Source organism: Salvelinus alpinus, chromosome 8, assembly GCF_045679555.1.
Source record: "Salvelinus alpinus chromosome 8, SLU_Salpinus.1, whole genome shotgun sequence".
Lineage (NCBI taxonomy): Eukaryota > Metazoa > Chordata > Actinopteri > Salmoniformes > Salmonidae > Salvelinus > Salvelinus alpinus.
The window spans coordinates 85,247,862-85,260,814 of NC_092093.1; the positions used below are offsets into that span (position 1 = coordinate 85,247,862).

General features: G+C 41.4%; 1 protein-coding gene across 1 annotated transcript in view; it reads right to left on the reverse strand.

Annotated features, from left to right (window-relative positions):
• LOC139583802 (anion exchange protein 2-like) overlaps positions 1–5,320 on the reverse strand; it is a 112,711-nt gene extending 107,391 nt beyond the window's left edge. The window contains exons 1-2 of the mRNA XM_071415286.1: positions 5,005–5,320; positions 4,427–4,642 (exon numbers count right to left, since the gene is read on the reverse strand). The gene's annotated coding sequence lies outside the window, so the exon portion shown is untranslated. The remainder of the gene's footprint in view (positions 1–4,426; positions 4,643–5,004) is intronic.
• Between the last annotated feature and the right edge of the window lie 7,633 nt (positions 5,321–12,953).

The window sequence follows — 12,953 nt, forward strand, 5'->3', positions numbered from 1 at the left end:
ATGTCTACACTGTATTTCTGATCAATTTGATGTTATTATTTCAAATGGACAAAAAAGTGATTTTTATTCCAAAAACAAGGTGAGTGACCACAAACTTTTGAACGGTAGTGTACATGGTTTTGTTCACAAGCTAGGTTACCTTTCTATGTTTGAGTTTCAACTGCTAGGGAAGGAAGACAACGTGTCTACTAGACAGAATCAATCTAAAAAGGCACAAACCTGTCGAGTCGCATTGCCACGTTAACCTTTTTTCCTCATCTGTCATATTTTGGTTCAGATTCAGGTCACAAAATCAAATCATTAAACAATATACTACTTACTAGTAGAGGTCGACCGATTAATCGGAATGGCCGATTTCAAGTTTTCATAACAATCGGAAATCAGTATTTTTGGGCGCCGATTAGCCTATATATATATTTTTTTTTACACCTTTATTTAATCTTTATTTAACTAGGCAAGTCGGTTAAGAACACATTCTTATTTTCAATGACGGCCTAGGAACAGATTTTTTACCTTGTCAGCTCGGGAGATTCAATCTTGCAACCTTACAGTTAACTAGTTCAATGCTCTAACACTGATTACATTGCACTCCACGAGGAGCCTGCCTGTGCCGCGAATGCAGTAAGCTAAGGTAAATTGCTAGCTAGCATTAAACTTATCTTATAAAAAACAATCAATCAATGATTGTCATTGCTCCAATGTGTACTTAACCATAAACATCAATGCCTTTCTTAAAATCAATACACAAGTATATATTTTTAAACCTGCATATTTAGCTAAAAGAAATCCAGGTTAGCAGGCAATATTAACCAGGTGAAATTGTGTCATTTCTCTTGCGCGCAGAGTCAGGGTATATGCAACAGTTTGGGCTGCCTGGCTCTTTGCGAACTAATTTGCCAGAATTGTACGTAATTATGACATAACATTGAAGGTTGTGCAATGTAACAGGAATATTTAGACTCATGGATGCCACCCGTTAGATAAAATACGGAACGGAATAAACGTTTTGTTTTCGAGGTGATAGTTTCCGGATTAGTCAAAGGTATATGGTTTAGAGAGAAATAGTTGACGCGTTATAATTCCTGTAATAACTTGCGGCTGAACTTGAAAAGGGTTTCTTCGTTATTTTACCGTTCATGTCTTCCATAGAGAATGTCTTGATCTACTTCAAATAAGGTCTGTGTTTCGTGCAGGCTTAAACCGCCTCGACGTTTTGATACCCGTGTAAATCTCACTAGGATAAGGTAACGTTTGTCAACATATTTTCATAAATCCACTCTACAAAAAAAATTATCTTCGCTTATATTTAGCCAATATTGATCAGTTACCTTGTCCTATGGATATCTACACAGTTATAAAATTGGCAAGGTGGTGTAAGCCTACACGAAACACAGACCTTATTTTAAGTGAATCTAAAAATATCCCATGGAATAAATGAAGGAACCGCTTTTCAGATTTTGCTAGAAGCTGTCATGAGAATTATGACTCGCACTTGGTCGTCAATTCTTACCATGCCCATTATTAAAATAGGATTTCCTGCACATAGAAATGACAGTTTTTGTTTTCAACATTCATCACAGGTAACTTAAACTCTATTTTTATTCAAACAGTTGAGAGTATTTGTCTCCTAAGCAGACTCTTCAGTATCATTTTCACTTCAGAGCTGTGTGTGTGTATTTATGTATTATATTAAGTTAAAATAAGTGTTCATTGTTCATTCAGTATTGTTGCAATTGTCATTATTACAAATATGTGTGTGTGTGTATGATATATATATATATATATATTTTTTTTTTTATATAAATCGGCCGATTAATCGGTATCGGCTTTTTTTGTCCTCCAATAATCGGTATCGGCGTTAAAAAAATCATAAATCGGTCGACCTCTACTTACTAGTAATACTTTTATTGTTTTAGAAACATTATAAAGAATACTAATATGTTTGTTGTTGGTGATTTTTTTTGCAGAAAAAAAAATCTACTTGCCACAGTGACTGGTGGACCAAAAAGTAAAATGTATGCCCTGGTGGTGGAGATGTTGCCTACCCTCACCACCTGGGGTCACCCCTCAGTAAGTCCAGGATCCAGTTGCAGAAGGTGTTCAGTACCAGGGTCCCAAGCTTGGTGACGAGGGGCCTATGGTGTTGAACACTGAGCTGTAGGCAATGAACAGCATTCTCACATTATCTATTCTTCTTATCTAGGTGGGTGAGGGAAGTGTGAAGTGCAAAATAGATTGCGTCATCAATGGATCATTTGGAGCGATATGCAAATTATAATGGGTCTAGGGTGTCTGGGATGATGGAGTTGATGTGTGCCATAACCATTCCTTGAGTTATTTTAGATTATTTCGGACTGTTTTGAGGAAACGTAGACTGGCTACGGCGTCTCAAAATGGACAAACAGTACTATAGGCGCTTTTTTCCTTGTTTTTCAAGCAAAGGTCTTGTAAGGGAGTATGCGAGCACACTCGTTCGGTATACCTGAATTTGGTGAGGCGCCAGCCGAACTGAAGGATGCTGACGCCTTTAGAGTTCTTGTGAATAGGAATGATGGTGGTCAGCTTGAGACGTGGGGATTACAGACTGGGACAAGTGGCTGTTCTACACATGCTCTGAGAACGCACCCTGGAATAACGTCCGGCCCCACGGCCTTACGAGTGTTGACCAGATTAAAGACCATACTCGCGTCTGCCTCGGAGAGCGAGATCACCCAGTCCACTGTGTCAGCGGGGACCCTCATGCACGCCACGGTATTATTTTTGTCGAAGCGTGCGTAAAATGCAGAGTTCGTCTGGTAGAGGCATCGTTGGGCAGATCACGGCTGAAGCTTCCTATGTAATCCGTAATGGACTGTAGCCCCTGCCACATGCCGTAGGGCCGCACTTAAAATGCATTATTTTTCCTTGCAGTCAAAATAAGCTCCCTGACAGTCTAGCCTTCGTTTCGATAAAGCAAGCTGGACAGAGTGAAAAGGCTATAAAATATACTTCCATGATCATTTCTCCAGTTTTGATTTGAATATAGTTTAGTTTTTTTTGGTTAGTTTATTAATTCAACCATTTTAAAAACAAGCACACACAAAAGTTGAAAGACATACATGCATTCAATCCGACCAACATGGGGGGGGGGAAATCACCATTGAAATGACTAGCTTCTGAAGGGGAAGCTCCAGATAGCCAAGAATAAGCTGATCATGGTAGTAATGAAGGTGATTGTTCGATAAATTTAGCTAACAGTACACCTAAAATGTACAGTTGATAGGATGCGTGTAACCAAATGGAAAAATCTTCTTAACAAATTTGGCTGAGTGAGCTTCCGACATACCTCTCCTTCTAAGGGGATTTCCACATAACACGATAATTAGTATAGCCATGGTAGTTTCACCCTCAGATTGGGTGCTAGCAAGCCGGCTAGGTAGTGCTAGGTATCAACAGCCAATCCAGTAGGGGCTGGAAGCTATAGTGAGCTTCGATTGGTCAATAACGTTGCAATATCGCAGAGTATTTGCATAAATTTCAGCTTTCCCCAACTTTGGTACTGCTCCGTCACCACTTCAAATCCCTCCATTGAAAATTTACGAGGCGCCGTTGTTTCATCGCCCCCATTGTTGTTATGTGAAAATGCACTGTTACTTTCCCCAAAAGCCAAATATGGTGTAATTGCAGAACGCAATTGAGGGCATTTCTTGATGTGGGTGTTCCCTGATATTAGGAAAAGCCCACTGTCATTGGACAGTCCCAGTGTTATGAGATTGATTTACATTTACATTTACATTTAAGTCATTTAGCAGACGCTCTTATCCAGAGCGACTTACAAATGGTTCCTTGACACAGATTTGTTTACTTGGCAAGTTAGGTGAATAAGCGTGGCAAGTTAAGAAAATAGTTAGGGTTAAGCTTAGCTACAATTGTCAACATCTGTTGTCCACGACCGAAAAAAACGGCCAAGGACCAATGGGTGTAACTTGATATCAAGAAACGCCTATATCAGAAAACGCCCCTAATTGCGGTCCGCAAATTACACCCTAATCCAAAAGTCGACTGTTGTCACATGGCTTTAACTATTATTATTTAAAAAAATAATAATACTCTAAAGCTAGCTCACGTCTGTAGTTAAATTTCTGCAATAACATGCCGAAATGTATATTTTACCAACGTTTTAAATTGCCATCTTTATCGACAATACCATTCAGTCATCCCCATTATTATCTGGCTAGCATTGCTAGCTAAACCTTTCCGTTACAACCATGCCAAGTGACAGCGTAGCTTGCTGCTAGCTAGCATTGCCTGTCAAGTCCCAACGTGTCTGAGTGTTTTAGAAGATAACGCGCTAACAAAAACTTTCTCAGCTTAACAAGGGAATTTTTACAGATTTACAGACAGTACATGTAATTTATATAGTTCCTGCTTAGTTTAGTAGACTTACCCAACTCCGCCTCGCCTCCCGCTGCCTTGTGTGGACGTGCTGAGGTAGCTATGGATGCACTAACAAGCCGACTAAACAACTCCACGATTTACAATGGAGTTGAGCAGCAGCGACTAGTGTAGGCGGACTGGAGTTCAGACGTCACATAAAGTTACGTTTTTAACTTTATTTATCAGGGAGTCAAACTGGGACAGAGCTCTCTTTTACAGATGAGACCTAAATTACACGCATCAAAATATAAAGATAAACTGCAAGCAGGGGAAAAAACACGGTCATAAAAAGCAAACACGTTCATCAGTAATAATATCCTCAATCGGCCAACTTTGTGAATTGCACTAGATGCACCAAAACATCAAATGTGATTACATTTAGAAAATTCTTCCACAAATACGGTGAAAGAAAACTAAAAGCTGATTTGCCATCTCCGTAAAGACCAAAGGAATTTCCAGAGTTAGCCATCACTGAGACCGGGTATAGTAACTAATTTGTCTAAAGTTGATTAATGATGTTAGGTACGGTGGGACTTTTTGTAAAATGACATCCTTTATAAATTAAAACATAGCAATGTATCAACCAACCTAAGTCACATCAAAGAGAGCCAACCAACTTTCTGGTAGAGAATGCAGTGATGAGTACCATAACTGTCACCCATAATAAAGCGTAGTGAGCTTTAATGAAGTGGCAGCTGCGTTCATATAGGTGATGTCGCCGTAGCTAAAACCGATAGGAACGTGGATTGAATAATCTGCTAATAGTAGGGTGCTAGGTAACTATTATAAATCACAAATAAAGCTATCCCCAGTAAAATTGGACCACAACTCATGAGCCTACCTCCTGCACTGCTCACACCTAATCCAGTCCCCACATGTGACTGAAAACAGGGGGAGAGATGCCAATTGAAATGCTCTCTCTCTCTTAAAAACGTAGCTAGCTATCTAGGTTAATGACAAAGTGCTGTGTAAAATAGCTAAACGGCTATCAGTCACTAGTGGTAACATTTACAACTGCAATTAAATTACGTTATCTTTTTAATGCATTTTACCTCAGACGATCTGGTAGTAAGGTTGCTAGCTAAAACTCCTAGCAGTTTATTACGCTAACTAGCTAGCTGGCAAGCATTTACTGCTGGTGAAGTTGCTAGCTAGAAAGTTAGCATAAACTAGCGCTAACTGGGCTAGTCATTGTCTAAATGAGAGTAAGAAACACATTCATAACCATAAAGGGGTAACTAGCCCCTGGGGGATTGCCCCCAACATATTACTACTTTACTCAAAAATTACTACATTTTTCTCTTTAAACAAGTGGATTATTTATGTTAAGGCTTTCCTATTTAAAAATAATAATAATTATAGATCTAACTTCATTGGAATATATCTACAACTTTTTCAAAATTATAAAACATTTGATAAACTTACCACAAAATCGTTTTATTGAAATATCTCAAAGTTGTGAAGACAGAGTACATTTTTTGTTGAGCACAAATCAAATCAAATTTTATTAGTCACATACACATGGTTAGCAGATGTTAATGCGAGTGTAGCGAAATGCTCGTGCTTCTAGTTCCGACAATGCAGTAATAACCAACAAGTAATCTAACCTAACAATTCCACAACTACTACCTTACACACACACACAAGTGTAAAGGGATAAAGAATATGTACATAAAGATATATGAATGAGTGGTGGTACAGAACGGCATGGCAGATGCAGTAGATGGTATAGAGTACGGTATATACATATGAGATGAGTACTGTAGGGTATGTAAACATAAAGTGGCATAGTTTAAAGTGGCTAGTGGTACATGTATTACATAAAGATGGCAAGATGCAGTAGATGATATAGAGTACAGTATATACATATGAGATGGGTAATGTAGGGTATGTAAACATTATATTAAGTGGCATTGTTTAAAGTGGCTAGTGGTACATTTTTACATAATTTCCATCAATTCCCATTTTTAAAGTGGCTGGAGTTGAGTCGGTATGTTGGCAGCGGCCGCTAAATGTTAGTGGTGGCTGTTTAACAGTCTGATGGCCTTGAGATAGAAGCTGTTTTTCAGTCTCTCGGTCCCTGCTTTGATGCACCTGTACTGACCTCGCCTTCTGGATGATAGCGGGGTGAACAGGCAGTGGCTTGGGTGGTTGTTGTCCTTGATGATCTTTATGGCCTTCCTGTGACATCGGGTGGTGTAGGTGTCCTGGAGGGCAGGTAGTTTGCCCCCGGTGATGCGTTCTGCAGACCTCACTACCCTCTGGAGAGCCTTACGGTTGTGGGCGGAGCAGTTGCCGTACCAGGCGGTGATACAGCCCGACAGGATGCTCTCGATTGTGCATCTGTAGAAGTTTGTGAGTGCTTTTGGTGACAAGCCGAATTTCTTCAGCCTCCTGAGGTTGAAGAGGCGCTGCTGCGCCTTCTTCACAACGCTGTCTGTGTGGGTGGACCAATTCAGTTTGTCCGTGATGTGTACACCGAGGAACTTAAAACTTTCCACCTTCTCCACTACTGACCCGTCGATGTGGATAGGGGGGGTGCTCCCTCTGCTGTTTCCTGAAGTCCACAATCATCTCCTTTGTTTTGTTGACGTTGAGTGTGAGGTTATTTTCCTGACACCACACTCCGAGGGCGCCACAAGCAGTGGCGGCCAGGGAAAGTGTTTGGAAAATAATTTGAAATCTTGAGATCTTAATGTGAATTACAGGGGGGCTAGTTACCCTAATATCCTAATAATAATAATTTGTTTGGGGGGGTGCTTATATTTCTCCTGTTGCATATCCCGACTCCCCCTGAGACACCCGCAGGTTAGCAAGAGGCATGACCTATTTCTGTAGAAGAAGCCCATTTTTATTCTCAGCTTCTTAACTCAGAAATATAATTTTTTAAAGACCGCTTTTCATCTGCCCAGATATTTGTAAGCAGGGACACAATCAATATGGACACCATCCAAGTACATATGCTTAAATCATCAGAGTTATTTTTATGCGCTCTAGAGAACAACATACTTAGTTTTTGCCTGCATTCCTTACTAATTTCAGGTCAAAAAAGTTTTTCTGTAATACAATGAAGGCAGACTGTAGTTCAGATAGAGCCTGCTCAATCATGGGGGCAATAGCATACACAACAGTATCATTGGCATACAAGTGCAGGGTACAATTTTTTACAAGCAAGTCAATATTGTTAATGTGAACAGTAAAGAGTACAGGACCCAGAATCGACCCCTGCGGGACCCCATTCGTAATATCCAGGAAACCTGATTTAACAAACATCAGTAGATATAACTAAATTTGTATCAGTAAAGTCATTGTTAAACCAGTTACATGCAGTCTGGTCTAGGTCCAATTGAGGAAATACTGGATGGATGGATATGGATAAAAAGCAACATTGTGCTGCCCTCTTCATTGACCTGACAAAGGCCTTCGATGCTATTGATCACTCACTCCTAATTCAACCACATCATTTAATAATAGGGATGGAGCAGAGATAGTACTATGGCATTGTCTAAAACCCGACTGATGTACATGTAGAATACCTTTCAAAGAAAATAAAGATATTAGCTGAGAATGAATCAAGGATTATATACTGAACAAAAATTTAAATGCAACATATTGTAACGACCCTGGGTTTATAAGCGTGGATATCGACTCTGCCGCTTGAGCATGCTTTTGTGGCACAGTCGATAGCGCGCTGGACTTCGGGCTAGAAGGTCGAGGGTTCGAGACCTGCTCCCTGCCTGTTTCATTACATTGGTGTCAGAAGTGGGATGTGGACAACAAGGTGTTGGTCCCCTATTTCATGAGCTGAAATAAAACATCATAGAAATTTTGCATGCGCACAAAAAGCTTTTCTTTCAAATTCTGTGCATTCCTGTTAGTGAGCATTTCTCATTTGCCTAGATAATCCTGACAGGTGTTGCATATCAAGAAACTGTGATTGAACAGCATGATCATTACACAGGTGCACCTTGTGCTGGGGACAATAAAAGGACACTCTTAAATGTGCAGTTTTGTCACACAACACAATGACACAGATGTCAAGATTTGAGGGAGCATGCATTTGGCATGCTGACTGCAGGAATGTCCACCAGAGCTGTTGCCAGAGAATGTAATGTTCATCTCTACCATAAGCCGCCTCCAATGTCGATTTAGAGAATTTGTCAGTACGTCCAACCGGCCTCACAACCACAGACCATGTGTACCCACGCCAGCCCAGGACATCAACATCTGGCTTCTTCACCTGTGGGATCGTCTGAGACCAGCCAGCCGGACAGCAGATGAAACTGTGGGTTTGCGCAACAAAATAATTTCTGCAAAAACTGTCAAACCTTCTCCGGGAAGCTCATCTGCGTGCTTGTCGTCCTCAACAGGATCTTGACCTGACTGCAGTTCGGTGTCGTAACCTTTGATGGCCACTGGCACGCTGGAGAAGTGTGCTCTTCACAGATGAATCCCGGTTTCAACTGTACTGGGTAGATGGCAGACAGTGTGTATGGTGTCGTGTGGGCGAGCAGTTTGCTGATGTCAACATTGTGAACAGAGTGCCTCATGGTGGTGGTGGGGTTATGGTATGGGCAGGCATAAGCTACGGACAATGAACACATTTGCATTTTATCGATGGCAATTTGAATACACAGAGATACCGTGACGAGATCCTGAGGCCCATTATTGTGTCATTCATCCGCCGCCATCACCTCATGTTTCAGCATGATAATGCAGGGCCCCATGTTGCAAGGATCTGTACACAATTCCTGGAAGCTGAAAATGGCCCAGTTTTTCCAATGCCTGCATACTCACCAGGCGTCACCCATTGAGCATGTTTGGGATGCTCTGAATCGAAGTGTACGACAGCGTTCCAGTTTCCGCCAATATCCAGCAACTTCTCACAGCCATTGAAGAGTGGGACAACATTCCACGGGCCACAATCAACAGTCTGATCAACTATATGCGAAGGAGATGAGGGAAATGATGTTCACACCAGATGCTGACTGGTTTTCTGATCCACGCCCATACATTTTTTTAAGGAACCTGTGACCAACAGATGCATATCTGTATTCCCTATCATGTGAAATCAACATATTATGGCCTAATTTATTTACTTTAATTGACCGATTTCCTTATATGAACTGTAACTCAGTAAAATCTTTGAAATTGTTGCATGTTCCGTTTATATTTTTGTTCAGTGTAATATTTTAGCTACTCAAGAAAGTTTAGAAATAGAGCAATAATTATTTAGGCCACAAGGGTCATCACCTTTGTGAAGGGGGCCGCCTTCCAAACCTTGCCAGATGCCAGAGAGAAAGAACTTGCTTAGGAATGTGTATGCTTCAGTGCATTTACTGTTTTCCCAAATTTTGAAGGATCACCAGCAGAGTCAAAGATGGAGCTTAGTAACTATTTTGATTTAGCTTTCTTAATCGGGATACATCTGTTTCTCAATTGGCTGAAAGATAAAGATTTCGTCACCCAAATATAGCCCACATTTCCATATTTTTTGTGATGGCTCTACCACTGGTGTCTTTTTTCCTCCCATTAAATGTGAATTACGTGATCAAAACAAAACTGGATATTTATAATTATATATCATGAATACATTAGCCAAGACATCAGAGGCTTATCTTTCGCGATTTTAGTTGAATTGTCTGTAGTAGTGTATATCATAGATCAAGTCCACTGTTATTTTTGTGACAAGTATTCATACAGGGGACACTGCACTAACTAATCATCTTTTCTTTCAGGATTAGCTACAATGCTACAGTTATCAACAACTGTTGTCACTGACATGACCACTAGATGAAGCTGTAGGCCTATTCCATCTAGCCACAATGGTAGAAATATAAACAAATTTGTAGCAACATACCATCAGTATAATAACACTGGTGGTTTAGGGTTGATTGATATTTGGGAGTGTTTCCCACGGCTATCAGCAGTTTTGATAGGTTCATATCATGTTCTATAACATAGCCATTGGCTGGTTACTAATCTTTCCTTGACCGGCAAGTCAACAACAGGTTTAGTACAAGATAGCGAGTATGCCCGAATGGTTGCCAGACTTGGAGATGGAGTCAGGGGAACCTATTGAGGTCAGTAAGAACGTAGACAGGAAAAAAAGGAAGAAAGTGGACATATTAAGAGTAAATATGAAGTGCTGCAGAAGGAAATTGAACATGATAAGTGTGAGGATGAATGAATTGCGGTGGCAGGTGTGGTGAAGACCACAGAGTTTGAGCTTCGTCCCGATGGTGATAAAGACGTTTTTTGTCCTGTGGGAGTGTGATTTTTGGAGAGAATGGATCCTTGCCTTCTGGCTGATCCATATGTGGTGTCAGGTTGGGTAAAGAAGAGGTTGGGGAATGTTGGGTCGGTGAAAGTGACTCGAAGTGGAATCGTGTGGGTTTTTGTGTTTCTTCCGTCCAGAGGGAGCATGCACTCCGCACCACGACTGGGGACAAGAACCGTGACTTGCTTTCCTCTCCGTAGCAGGGCGCAGTTGAAAGGAGTGATCACTGGAATGGTGTTAAGGGGGGCCAATTGAAGTTGAAGATTGTTGGTGTCTCTGATGCCTTCCGTTTGGTGTGACGCAGACCCAGTGGAGAGCGTGGCGAAACAGAGAAGACACTGTCTGCACTACTGCATTTTGATGCAGAGTTTTTACCAGATAAAGTCAAGTTAGGATGTGTCAGTTATCCCGTGAGAGCTTTTGTCCCGAATCCATTACAGTGTTTTAGGTGTCAAGCTTATGGTCATGTGGCAGCAGCTTGTAGGGTGGAGATTCCTAGATGTGAGAAGTGTGCAAGAGGGCATGAGACAAAGGAATGTGTAGTATATCTGAAAAAAGTTGTGTATGTAAACTGTAGGGTGCCCATGGTGCTGGAGATCAGAGGTGTCCAGTGAAAGAAAAGCAGGTTGAGGTTGCCAGGATCAGAGTAGTGCAGAAGATGTCATATGCTGAAGCAGTGAAGAGAGTAGTAGAGGAAGATGGGTCCAGGGTGAGAGATCCTAAGAGGATCCCTGTGAGTAGGCTGAGGCCAATAGAGAGTGATAGGAATAAAATGTGCTTACGTTTGTTTTTTTGGGTGTTCATGGCCATGGTTGTCATTTGTACCACAGGAATGGAACGTAAATCACAGAGGATAGATGTTGTGGTGGCAGCTGGAGAGAAGTACTTGGTTGTACGAGATCGCAGAAGAGTTACAAGATGTTTTGAATGATAGTGTCCTGTCCTCCCAGGCTGCTGGCCTGGCAACTAGCTCTCGCAGTCACACGTCAGAATTAGACGTTCATCCATGTTTCTTAAACATCAAATTTAGAAGTTATTGCAAACGTCACATTATGAAGTGTTTAAGGTTAAGTTAAGGCACTAACTCCAAATGTTTTATGTTAGGGTTAAGTTTGGCATTAACTCAGAATGGTTAAGGTAAGTGTTAAGATTTGGGATGGGTTTAAAACAGAAATCTAAAAAACAACTTTCTATTGCTGGATTCAAACTTTAGAATCAGAGGCAGATACTTACGCCCATCCCCCATCTCCATTGCCCCTAGTGTCCGTTTTCCACATCATCTCCTAACGTCCTCAGACATGGATGGATGCCGACTTGTATCGCGGGTGACTTGGCTGGGCCTGGAGTAGGATCAGATAGTGGTGAAGTTTTAATGGGTGCAGGGTTTGTTGGTATGGCAATTTTTTCACAAAGTGTAATGAATTCATACTACAGAATAGTAGGCTGATACACAGCCAATACAGTAGGTGGCGGCATGCACCTATAACATTTGTTTGCCAAAGAAGAAGAAAAACGTCAACAGGGCAGAGCGTCGTCAACAACAGGGCCTAGTATACACTAGCTAGGGCAAAAAGGGTCAGGGCTATACAGCAGGTATCCTACACAGAGGCATGTGAAATAGTTGAAGGGGCGAGGGTAGCTGAAGATATGGCAGAGGATGCTCTGCAGACTGGAGATTCTGAGTGTTGTTCAACAGTTGAGGAAAACTGGACATAATAGTATCTGCGGCTGAAAGGTTTTTGCGATTCCAGGACTTCACTGCCAAAACATTGCAAAGAATGCTGTCCAAAGATGCTCTTCCTTCTCAGGCCCCAGAGTTTGTAGGGATGGGCGTTGGCAGTTGAATCTGAATAAAGGAGTACATTGAGTTCTTTTATTTTGTTTATTTTGTTAATTATTTGGTCTGATATACAGCCAAAATATTAGGTGGCAGCATGCCCAGGGTGCCACAGGGTTCAATTCTTGGACCGACTCTCTTCTCTGTATACATCAATGATGTCGCTCTTGCTGCTGGTGATTCTCTGATCCACCTCTACGCAGACGACACTATTCTGTATACTTCTGGCCCTTCTTTTGACACTGTGTTAACAACCCTCCAGGCGAGCTTCAATGCCATACAACTCTCCTTCCGTGGCCTCCAATTGCTCTTAAATACAAGTAAAACTAAATGCATGCTCTTCAACCGATCGCTGCCTGCACCTGCCCGCCTGTCCAACATCACTACTCTGGACGGCTCTGACTTAGAATATGTGGACAA